Source organism: Pleurodeles waltl, chromosome 6 (assembly GCF_031143425.1).
Source record: "Pleurodeles waltl isolate 20211129_DDA chromosome 6, aPleWal1.hap1.20221129, whole genome shotgun sequence".
NCBI lineage: Eukaryota > Metazoa > Chordata > Amphibia > Caudata > Salamandridae > Pleurodeles > Pleurodeles waltl.
The window spans coordinates 1,515,259,239-1,515,272,621 of record NC_090445.1 but is presented as its reverse complement, the minus strand read 5'-3'; positions in this window follow the sequence as shown (position 1 = coordinate 1,515,272,621).

Genomic DNA, 13,383 nt, shown 5'->3' with positions numbered 1-13,383 from the left:
TATTCAGAAGGGGGCGCCATCATTGAGTAGAAGACAGCACAGCAGTCTAGTTTGCTAAGGACATCTTGGTGACATTCAGAAAGCTTCATGGGAATGCACTCTGTCTGTTGCTTACCATTGGCTCTGTGGTTTATAAGTCACATTTTCTGGCATTCTATTTGCTGGTGTTGTATTATTTTAGGCTGCCCAGCTTCAGTTTGTCTCTCCCAAGGAGCAAAGCCTTTTCACACTACCTCTCCTAGTATTCATCCACAGGTGTTCCTTTCTGTAAACAGAGCTGTAAATCTTGTAATTGTCACATTTGCTGTGCATTCAAGGACAAAGGTCAAATGTTAGACTCTGTCTTCCAAGGCAGCTTGGTGTTTACTTTTCTTTCTCTGACTTCAAAGTGAGAGGATTTATGTGAAAGGGTTTATTTTCTAGCACACAACAACATTTAGATCAAGTGGGCAAGTATTTCAGAATATAGCAGAATTAGGTAAGCACAACCAACTAAAGCAAATTTTTTGTTAATTCTGAAGTGTGTTGTAAACAAATACTTCAATATGATCAAACCAAGTAAGTAAACCCTAGTTGATGCCTTTTCCACATATTATTGTTTGTTCACTGTATAGATTTATTAGTAAAACTATATGCCTGTGACAATGTAATGGTTATTTCATTTGAAAATATGTTGTCTGTAATGGCAGTGTGCTACCACACCATGCATACTCCACTCTATACCACTCCATGTCACTGCACTCTACTCCAGACTTCACCACTTAAATCTATGCCAGTGCACTCTATGCCCTTCACTCTATGCTTCTCTACTCCATCCCACTCTACTCTATGCCAATGCACTGTACACCACTGCATACTTCGACTGCACTCTACACTACTCAAGTCTAGGCCACACCACTCTACTGTGCACAACTCCACTCTATGTCACTCCACTTTAAGCCACTCTGTAACACTGTACTCTATGCCAATACACTCTATGCCAATGCACTCTACTCTGTACCACTACACTCTACACTCCTGCACTCTACACCAATCCACTGTGCGCCACTCTAATCTACTCTGAACCACTGCACTTAATGCCACTGCATTCTACTATACTTTACTCTATGCCATTACACTTTATGCCATTCTAATATAGCCATTGCACTCTACACTGCACCACTCTACTCTACGCCACTTCACTCTACTCTGAAAGAATCTGCTATACGCCACTGAACTCTACATCACTCTACTCCACTCTGCACCACTCCACCCAATGCCCCTGCACTCTACGTCACTCTACTCTAGACCACTGTAATCTGTGCCACTGCAATCTACACCAATGCACACTATGCAACTGCACTCTATGTTTCTGCACTCTATGCCATTCCACTCTGTTCTGCACTACTTTAGACTACATTACTGCTCTCTATGCGACTCTACGCCACCACACTCTATGCCACTCTAGACTACTGCACTGTACAACACTCTGCTCTGCAACACTTCACTCTCTGCAGCTAAGCTCTATGCCACTCTACTCTGTACAACTGCACTCTTTTTCAATGCACTCTACGCCATTCTACTCTACATTACTGCATTCTATGTAATTGCACTCTGCAGCACTCCACTCTATGCCACTATACTCTATTCAGTACCACTGTACTCTATGTCACTGTACTTGCACAGGGTATGGCTTGAGGAGGGTGCCTTCTATGCCCTGAGAGAATGGCATTGCAGCCATGCCCTGTGTATATGTGCAGAGACCTAAGGGAATGCCCCGGATGTACTCTTGATGCCATGCCCATCACCTAGTACACCTGATAGCCTGGGGCCTGAATGTAGTTTGCACATGAGATGGCTACAAGCTGTCCCCTGTGCAAGGTACTGCAGCAGTGCCCTGTATGTATCCTATTCAAATCCACATCCTATCATATGTTATATGTGATGCCAAATATGATGTAATTTTCTACGTTATCTGTGGTGCCATTTTGAGTCATGAGCAGTGCATGATTGAGTGAGGAATTGTATTTGCCTTACTGACCCTAACTGCTAAATTTCAGCACATTTCATTTTTTAGGTACTGACCACTATGTCACTCCCCCCAAAAGAGCTTCCAGGGAATTTATAAAAGGGATAAAGTACCCCCATGACGTATATTATAAGGATATTGCAAGTCACTGAGTAGTTCCATAACCAGATAGAGAAACATGACTGAAGGCCGAGTTCCTTTATAAGGTGTGTAACTCTGAGGTGACTTGCAATATCCTTATCATGCATGCCAGGGGGGTACTTTATCCCATATAATACATGGTCGCACCATCATTGCTCCCACAAACCACTTAAAACCTTGGTGCGTAGCTCGTTCATGTGAAAAAGTGAGCATGTTTGCAAACATGAAGGACAAAAATAAAACATCGAGTGGAAAAGTAAACACTTCAAAAACCTGTTAGATATTTATTGCAAATAGATATTAGAAACATATCAACACAAGTCAGGTTTTTTTTTTCTTTTTTTCATGGCTTTAAACAGATACTTCAATTATGCGCTGTGATTGACCTGCCTTTTACCTAAGCTGATGGCTCTGGCAGCAGGCACATCAGAACTCAACTGTAATAACTTATAATAGTCGAGTTCTGACATCTTTGCTTTATGATTGGCAACTGGGTGCTTCACAAGTCACCGATAATAAAGAAATTGGAGACTGTCTTTTATACCAGGATTACAGAACTCCATGTATTATTTGGCTTCTTATTGAAGTAGACTTGTTGGACCGTAACTGAGATCCCTAATGTCCTTTAAATCCATTTTCAGTAGCAATGCATATGGGTTTTGTAATGATATACAGGGGTGTATCTTTGGGGAGGGGGTTGTGGGGAGTTACTCCCCCATCTAGTAAATGTGTTATCTTGTAAATTAGTTGGTTACAAGTGCTTTCAATCGGGTAAGGTGAGGTGTATGTCTGATTTCACTTCGGATTTGTACTTATGCACACAGACAAAAAAACACACACATGCATTCACTCTCTTTGAAGGTCTTAAAAATGTTGCTTATTTTGCAAAACATTGTATTTTAAATATCCCTAACAATCTGCACCACTCTCCCTCGCCCATGCCTCTTAAGCCCCCCCATGCCCTGCTTCTCATATCATATATTTTAATATAATTTGTCAATGTGATTGTTGGAAAATCTTAAGCTCACACTCCTGCCCCCAATCTTACAGACTAAGCCTCGACCATGATGATATACTATGACTGTAACCATGTGATTTCTGATTTGGAGAGAACACTACACACAGCCCAGCTGGAGTGGGCACAGAGCCTTACGCCACTCCCGGTGCCCTGGGACCATTAGCTGTAGTCAAGCATTTGCAGGGCCCAAGACACAGCACACTGGACACAAGGGCCCATATTTATACTTTTTTACCACTGCGTTTACGTAATTTTTTGACGCAAAAGCGGCACAAACTTACAAAATACAATTGTATTTTGTACGTTTGCGCTGCTTTTGCGTCAAAAAGCAGCGCAAATGCGGCACAACAAAAGTATAAATATGGGCCAAGGTATGATCTACGTCCATTCCCTATGCCTATGGCTGGATGTCAGAATTTTGCATCACCAATACTGTCTGGCAAGAATATTGTATCCTAAATATCATGCACAGACCATTGCCCCTTCAGTTGTAGACTTCCTATTATTAACACAAATGGAGGTGATATTTTTATAAATGGCACTTAGGATGATATTTATGTCAGGCAATACACTGGCCTAGTGGTTGCAGAACATAGACACAGGCCAGGCCCAGCTTGTATAAGTAGTAAACTTCTGGGCACTAGGCATGACCCAAAGCCATGACCTGTGCCCAGTGCTCCCTGGAATTGGCTCTAGGCTTTGTCAAAAGTGATGTGGGTCAGAGGTACAGTTAGTTGTTAAATGGTATCATGACGGAGCCTTGCACCAAACAGGTTTCTTATTTTTACCAAAAAGAAAGTCCTGAAAAGGAATTTTCTTTTTCAAAATAAAAAAGACAATGCCCCCATCACCATTGGTGCTATCTCCCATTGTGAAGGGAGCATTATTTATTTTTTACTGTCCCTCTCTGCCAGGGTTTGCTTGGAGCTGATAGAGAGTAAAAAAATGACTATGGCCAATATTACGAGTTTGACGTGTGGCAGAAGCTGCCCGCCAAACTTGTTCCTCCATCAGGCGACCTGTGCGGCCCTATAACAAGTTCACCGCAGGACCCTCAGGCGGAAACACTGTTTCCGCCCGCCTGCGGGCCCTGCAGTGAGCAGGGTCTTAACATTGACTTTGGCTCCTAATGTAGCCGACGCCAATGTGGCGGTGCGGCGGGTGCAGCAGCACCTGTCGCGCATTCCACTGCCCGTAAGTCAGGCAGTGGAATGTGCGAAGGAGCTGTGCATGGGCCTCCTGCACTGCCCATGCCAAGTGCATGGGCAGTGCAGGGGCCCCCAGGGACCTCCGATGCCCCCATTCAGTCATGGAAAGGCTGGGAGTACTAATCGCCAGGGTAGCGCTGCTTGCAGCGCTGCCCAGGGGGATTACAACCGCTGGGACCGCCAGGCTGCCGGCTGGTGGCAGCCTGGCGGTGTCGGAGGGTTGACAGTGGCAGCTCCGCCACGTTCATAGTCTGTCAGTCTCATGTGACCACCAGACTCGTAATGAGGGCCAGTATGTCTGTCATCCTAAATGGGCGGACGGGCAAATAGCCAGTTCTCTGACGACCCTTACTCCACTGCTGAGATGGAGTATCCTTACTGCCCAGATATAAATCGAGCCATTTATATCTTGTCATTCGCAGTACTACAGCCTTATGTCTCTTTTTATTGTCAATAAAGTTATCTTTAAGGTCAGAGTGTAGCTGCAAAACCCTCTCTTTTTAACATAATCTGTACAGGGACACTTATCTGCTGACAATTTTAAGGCAACCTTTCAGTTCCTGTGAGGATATCAATTACTTCAAAGTGTTACTACAGTTAACATTTGTACCTCAGTCCTTCACGTCTTTGAGGATATCAATTACTGTAGGGCAGGTGTCGCCAACCTTTTGTGTAATAAAAGCTACTTAGACACAATGAAAATCTTCACTAGCTACTAATATTATTAGTGTTGAAATAGTGACCACATAGGAAAAGAGTACAATACTGACCAATGTTAAAAATGTGATTTCTCGTTGGCTAGGATGTGCACCTAAGCAAGGCAGACCCACCACTCGAGTCAGGGTAAGGGAGCTACACACCCAAGATAACCCCTGCTCACTCCCTGGGTAGCTTCGCCAGAGCAGTGAGGCTTATCCCAGAGGTAATGTGTAAAGCGTTTATTCAACACACTCACTCTAGTAACACAATAAATACACCACAAAGGAGACTCCACACAAAATTATATAAAAATATAAATTATATTATACATAAACTATAGACCATGACTTCATCAAACAGTGATTACTTTGAAAGCTAGGCAATTGTTAAAAACATCACAAAGAGGGCAATAGGAGCAAGACTTATAGGTTGCAATCATTATGAAACAACACCACTGTACATACTATGCAGCTCCTGAAATAGTACTTGTTATCTTGTCAGTGCAAGGATAAGAACTACAATAACCCCTTAGGGCACAAACGTCAGTAGTTAGATACGGTCCATATGAGAATTAGTGACTGTCACCATACAGTTATAGAGGACAGCACTCCTGTACTCCTATTACCCATCATACGGTGCTTGGCACAACACATAGGTTACAGGGACCTCCTCACACCTACCCAAGGAATTCACAGAAAACATTACAGACTCTGAGGGTCTCCCTCAAAGTCCCACCCAAGAGTCATCAACATGGTCCACATGGCCACCCAGGTGTGGGCCCAGACAGTGGGTTGGGGGTGGACACCCACATGGCACAGTTTTGGTGGGGACCTCCTGCGTGTAAGATGAGCAAGGCAGCTTCTGAAACAATGGGCCAAGTTGCAACGTCCCAAAACTCACCCAGCAACTGTCCCTAAGGTGTGTGCTGATGCTGCCACGTGTCCGGGGCCTCTCGGACCACTGGGGATTACTGGGGAGAGGCAAGGCCATCTGCGAACATGCAGGGCAGCTTCAGAAAGGCTGCTGTGATGGGCAGTGTGTCCGGAGTCCCCTGAGGCCTCTGTGACCACTGCTAGTGCAGACACAGGGGGACGGGGCGGGGCCATTGCATGGCTTCTCACCTTCCATCTGCAGATTACAGTTGTCAGGAAACTGGGAGAGCCTTTGACAAGCTCCTTTCTCCTCAGGTAAATAGTTGTGTCTGTTGTGGCATGAAAGCTTCCCAGCAGCAGGAACTCCAGTGGGAGATGGGGTCTCAGACTGCCCAAACCAGGATCCCCAGACAAGGGGATAGTGCTTGTTAGACTTGGCATCCTTGGCTTGTCTCCCCTAACTTTTTACCTCTGTTTCCCAGGTTGTTGATGTAACACTGCTATCCAATGCTAAAGTGCAAGTGCTCCTACATAAAATGTGTATGTAATTAGCTTTCTATGATTGCCATAGTTGATTTACTAGTAAGTCCCTAGTATAGTGCACTAGGGGTGCCCTGGGCCTGTAAACCTAATGCTACTAGTGGGCTTGCAGCACTGGTTGTGACATCCACATTAGTAGCCCTATAAACATGGATCAGACCTTCCACTGCAGTGTCTGCGAGAGAAGTTTTAAACTGCCAATTCAACTTGGAAAGTGTACCTACTTGCCAGGCCTAAACCTTCTATTTGTATACATGTAGGGCACCCCTAAGGTAGGCCCTAGGTATCCCCATGGGCAGGGTGCAGTGTATAATAAAGGTGGGACATGTACTTATGTGTTTTACATGTCCTAACAGTGAAATACCAGATTCGTTTTTCACTGTTGTACGCCCTATCTCTCTCATATGTTAACATGGGGGCTGCCTTTAAATATTATTAAAGTGCAGATTCCCTTAGGGAGCAGATAGAAATGTGGAGTTTGTGGTCTCTGAGCTCACAATTTAAAAAATACATCTTTTAGTGAAGTTGATTTTTAGATTGTGTTTTTAAAAATGCCACTTTTAGAAAGTAGGCATTTTCTTGCTTAAACCATTCTGTGACTTTACCTGTTTGTAGATTCCCTGTCTGGGTCAGTTTGACAGTTGGGCTGTTTGCACCTCTTTCTGACAGTGACACAAAGGGAGCTGGGGTGTAGCCTGCATATCCTAATGAGCCATCTATTATGGGAAGGAGGAGAGGAGTGGTCACTCACACCTGAAAGAGCTGTGCCTGCTCTCGCACAATGCAGTCTCCAACCCCATGGTGTGTGTCTGGGGACTGGCCTGGGCAAGGCAGGATCTCACAAACAGGAGAGACTTTCCTTTGAAGTAGGCCTACTTCAAAGGCAGAAAAGGGTATAAGAAGAGCCCCCAAAACCCCTGAAAATTAGATAACTTCTGGAAACAATAGGACCCTCTGCCAAGGAGAGGAGCTGAAGAGCTGAGGAGAAGTGCTGCCCTGCCTGTGACTGTGCTTTGTGGAACTGTCCTGCAGTTGCTGCTTCTGCCTGTGAAAGGGGACAAAGAATGGACCTTGTTGTGCATTCCTGCTTGAGAAGAATCTCCAAGGGCTTGGACTGAGCTTGCCCCATATTCTGAAGTCTCAGGGCCATCAAAGACTTCCCCTACCAGCACCTGGACTCTCTCCTGGGACTCCTGTCCTTACAGCTGTTGCCCTATCCAGTCCCTGGACCCTTGAAAGGAGAAGCTGGTGAAAATCCAAGAAAAGCGGCTTCGGACTACTCCGGACCAACGCTGCTGACAAATCCCGTGACGCTGCCTGCAAATGACTCCGTGGTCCTCGCTGGAGTACGACAACCCTCACATGCTTGACACCGCTGCAGCCCCACCGAAGTCCGCCAAAGTGCGCAGAATCAATGGTTCGCACTGACGCTGCCTCACCTCCACCGCTCCACAGCAAGGGCCCGATGCCTCTTCGTATCGCCTGCGCTCCTTCGCCCTGCAGCACTGGAACCAACGCCGCCTTGGAGCCAGCAACGCTGCGATCCCCACTTCACGCACCGGCTTGTTCTCACAGTTTACTAAGGTACTGTAGCTGGAGATTTGGATGACTCCGTACCCGGCGCCACTGGCGTCAGAGTGTTATCACCTCAACGAACCATTTTGTGTTTCTAATTGCTATTTTTGAGTTTAATCTTAAAAAATTCATGACTTGTATATATTGGGTTTTTGTCTTTTTGATCTTGTCTTGTTTAGATAAATATTGACTATTTTTCTAAACCTGTGTTGAGTCATTTTGTGGTGTTTTACTATATTACTGTGTGTGTTGGTACAAATACTTTACAGCTGGTCTCGGCAGTTAAGCCTGCCTGCTCGTGCCAAGCTACCAAGGGGGTGAGCTAGGGTTAACAAAGAGTGATTCTCCTTTACCCTAACTAGAGCGAGGGCCCTTGCTTGGACAGGGAGTAACCTCACTGCCAACAAAAGACCCCATTCCTATAATTGGGGATCAGTGGTGAGGATTGGACTTGTATTTGTACTTGACATACAGTGATTAAGTATAACTACTGTTTTCAGTAGAACTATTATGTGACCACATACCACTTGTCTTTGTGATTTTTATTTTTTTCTCTTTTGGGATTTTTTCCTACTTCCATTTGGTGGTAATCCTTTATTACCTTTTGAACTCCATTTGGGAACTTGTTTTCTGCCTTTGGAACTTTGCACTTTTAACTCTTCATTATGTCTCAGTCTGGAGATGCATCAGCTGCAGCTGTTTTTGATTTAGGTAAACTGGAGTGTTAAACAGTTGCCCAACTTAAACAGTTCTGTAAGGCTCTTGTAAGAGCACCACCAGGAAGAAGGAGCTGCAAAAGGCGCTGAGGGCCTGGGTGACAGCCAAGGAAGCTGAGGGGCACACAGAGGATAAGGATGAAGGTGAGGAGGAGGAGGCGCAGAGCATTCACAATGGTATAGTGGGTGGGCCTGTTATGTCCAGGGGGAGGGTCTCCAGGGCAGGTAGCAATGTGTCATCCAAGTGTCTGACTCCTGAAGAGTTGCAGGACAGACAGGCAGAGAGGGCTTACCAGTTGGAGTTGGAGAAAATGAGGATGGCCAAAAAAGAGAAAAGTTTATTGTTGGCTCATGAGCTCAGCTTGAGGGAGCTGGATCAGAGGATCCAGTCTAGTAGGGAGGGTGGCAGCAACAGCACAGTGCAGCCTGAGAGAAGGGTGCACATTCCAAAGGACCTGTGGAAAGACTACAAAAGGGAGGATGACATATTCTTGTGGTTCAAGTGGTACGATGCTGCTCTCTATATGAATCTGGTCCCTGAAGCTCATTGGGGGGCGGGTCTTTGGAAGCACTTTGAGGTAGAGGAGAGGGACACCTTGACATCCTTAGGGGATCCTCAGGGGCTCACCTACACCATAATGAAAGACGCCCTACTCACAGGATATGGTCTGACCCCTGAGCAGTATAAGGACATGTTTGGGTCCTACAAAAAAAAAGAAACTCAAACCTCGTTGGAGTATGTGGATTCCTTTTGAAGGTCACTGGATGGTTGGGTGAAGGGCTGTAAGGTGACAATGTATGAGGGGCTTTACAATTTGATTGCTTGGGAGCATTTGTACAGCTTATGTTTTCCAGAACTGTGCCAGCACCTATTTGACAGCAAGCTGACCGACCCCAGGAAGCTTGCGCAGGAAGTGGACCGCTGGGAGAGCACCAGGGTTCACAAGAGGTATGGGGGAGACCACGCCAAGGGTGGGCAGGGTTCCTCTCAAAAGAAGGGGGGGTAAGGGTAAACAGGGGGAGTTCTCTAAAAGGCCTCAACTTAGTTCCCAGGGTCAGGATTCCCAGCCCCCAGTGAAAAGAAGCCATGGTTCTCCAGAGGGAGACCTGTGGAAGAAAGTCCCCGTAAGTGTAATGCATGTGACCAGTTGGGTCATGTGAGGGGGGACCCCAAATACCCCAAGAATACTGGTGCGCAGTCCCAGGGTTTGGCTAGTGTAGGGCTTGGGGAGGAGTTGGTTCCAGGTGGGTGGAAGCCAGCTAAGATGATCCTTGTCTGGCTAGGGGACAGTGAGATGGTCCAGAGAACCCTTGTATCTGAGAACACTAAAAAGTACAGGCAGTGGGTGACCATTAATGGACAGAGGGTGGAAGCTCTGGGAGATACAGGAGCCAGTGTGACTACAGTGAGGAGTCACCTGGTGTCTGAAGAGCAGATAGATCCCAGTGTACTTCACCAAGTAGTTGCAGTGGACATCTCAGAGCGCCTGTGCAGAGTGGAGCAGGTTCCCTTTGAATGGGGAGGTTTCAGGTTCCTTGAAGGTAGCTATGAGTCTAACCATGCCTATGGATTGTTTGCTTGGCTGTGATCTGGATGATTCCCATTGGAAGGAGGTAGAACACAGGTCATACTTGGAGAGGTTGGGTCTTCCTGGGTGGGTATGCATATCCACCAGGTCAATGGCAGCCCATCAGCATGGTCAAGAGCCCCTGCAACCTGAAATAGTGGCCCAGGGGACCACCAAAAAGAAGAAGGGCATGGGGCGAGGGAAAGCAGTCCCAGATGTTCCCAGGGTCCGGGAGGTGGCAGAGTCCGAGGGTGACACACCGGAGCCTACAGGGGAACAGGTGGCCGAACTGGGGGAGGTCCCTGAGCTGTCACAGTGGCTGCTGGAAGGGGGACCCACCAGGGAGGCATTCTGTGAGGCACACAAGACATGCCCTACTCTAGTGGGTTTGCAGCAGCAGGGTGCAGACCAGGCGGCTGTCAAGGAGCCGGGATCTCACCTGATCTATTGGGAGTACGGCTTCCTGTACAGTGAGCCTAAGCTTGCTGAGCCTGGATCTGCCCATGTTCTGGTGGTTCCCAAGTGCTTCAGGACCTTCCTACTGGTTCTGGCTCATGATGTGCCTTTAGATGGACATTTGGGGCAGGACCTTTGAATGGCTTGTCACCTACTTTTACTGGCCCCTAATGCACAGGCACTCGGATGCTCATTGCAGGTCTTGCCAGACTTGTCAGGCAAGTGGCAAGAGTAGGGGGAAGCACAAGGCTCCCCTCCAACCTTTTCCTGTAGTTAGTACCCCATTGAAAGGGTCGTACTGACATTGCGGGGCCTCTGGATCCCAAGACAGCCATGGACATCATGTTCATCCTGGTCTTGGTGGACCATGCCACCTGGTACCCCAAAGCCTTTCCACTGAGATCAATCACTTTCCCTGCGGTGGGTCGTACATTGATGAGGGTTTTTACCCACATGGGGTTCCCCAAGGAAGTGGTATCTGATAGGGGTACCAATTTCAAATCCACGTATATGAAATCTCTGGTGCCAGAGTGTGGGGTAACTTATGAGTTCAATACTCCTTACCACCCCCAAAGCAATGGTCTGGTTGAGAGATTCAAACACACCTTGAAAGGAATGCACATGGGCCTGTCAGAGCCCTTGAGGCGGAAATGGGACTTCCTCTTGCCATGCCTTCTGTTCACCTACAGGTAAGTGCCTCAAAAAGGGCTGGGCTTTAGTCCATTTGAGTTGCTGTATGGCCACCCTGTTAGGGGACCCTGGTGAGGGCTTAGACAAAACCCCCCAGTATACCGCCCCAGGATGTATTTAGTTACATGCTTGCTTTCTGAAACCAGACTGCCTGCTTCTGAGCTCTCACACAAGAGAACCTGGAAGCAAGCCAGGCAGATATGAAACTGTGGAATGAACAGAATGCCACTCTGGTCGAGTTGCATCCTGGGCAAAAAGTGTGCGTGATGGTGCCAGTGAAGCCTAGAGCGCTCCAGGACAAGTGGACCGGGCCATGTGAGGTGGTGGGGCACAAGAGTGGAGTCACCTACCTGATGGACTTGCGGACTCCCAGGAACCCCTTCAGGGTCCTGCATGTAAACTGTCTCAAGCCACACTTGGAGCGGACTGAATTGTCCATGCTCCTAGCGACAGATGACAAGGTGGAGAAGGAGAGTGAGCCTCTTCCTGACCTCCTGTCTGTAGGAGGGAAAGATGGGTCTGTGGAGGGAGTGAACCTCTCCTCCTCCCTGACCACAAAGCAGAAGAGGGACTGTTGCCAGGTATTGGGAACGGTTCGCCTCCCTGCTCTCTTTGATCCCAGGAGTCACACACTTATGTACACATGATGTTGACACTGGGGACAGTCCAACTATTAAATAAAAAGTTTACAGGGTGACTGACAAGGTCAGGGCTAGCATCAAAGATGGGGTGTATAAGATGTTATCACTAGGTGTGATTGAGTTCTCTAGCAGTTCTTGGGCCAGCCCTGTGGTCTTGGTCCCAAATGAAGGCTGCTGCTCCTGGTGCCACCCCAGAACTCCGGTTCTTTGTGGACTACCGGGGTCTCAATGCAGTCACTAAAACCGACATGCTCCCCATACCCGAGCTGGTGAGCTTATAGATCGGTTGGGAGCTGCCAAATACCTCAGCAGGTCTGATTTGACGTCAGGGTAGTAGCAGATTGCCTTAACTGAGGGGGCCCAGGAGAGGTCAGCATTTTCTAAACCAGGTGGACACTTCCAGTTTAAAGTGATGCCATTTGGGATGAAAAATGCCCCTGTCACATTCGAGAGGTTGGTCAACCAGGTGTTGACTGGGCTGGATGATTTCAGCGCAACATACCTGAATGACATTGCAGTGTTTAGTTACACTTGGCAGGAACATCTGCAGCACCTCTACAGAGTGTTGGAGGCCCTGAAAAAGGCAGGCCTCACTATTAAGGTAAGCAAGTGCCAAATAGGGCAGGGTTCAGTGGTGTATTTGGGAGACCGGGTAGGGAGTGGCCAGGTGGCACCCCTACAGCCAAAGATTAACACCATTCTGGCTTGGGAGCCTCCCAAGACCCAGACTGAGGTGAGAGGCTTCTTAGGCCTCACTGGCTATTACATAAGGTTTGTCAAGGGATTTGGCACAATTGTTGCCCCCTTGAATGAGTTGACTTCCAAGAAGCAACCTAAGAAGGTGATCTGGACAGTGGCTTCCCAGACCACTTTTGATGCCCTGAAGGCTGCCATGTGCATAGCACCTGTGCAGAAGGCACCTGACTATTCCAAGGAATTTTTTATGCAAACAGATGCCTCAGAGCATGGTATAAGAGCATGTGGCGATCTAAGGGCAAATAACAACGCGGGAGTCGGCCATCAAGTAGGTAAGTGATGTTTATTGTGTAGTAATTGGATTTGTGCCTGCTGGTTTTCTCTCTTTGTCCTTCTGTCTTTCTCTGCTGCAGCTACTTCGTCCCTGGTTCTTAATCTCCTCCTTGATTCTCTCCATTTCTTAGGTCTCCCGGGAAGCGCATGTGGAGAAAAGAATAATAATATCGGTAAGTGCTTTGGTTTCCTCCTTATCTATTGGTTTCTTGCTTTCCCTCT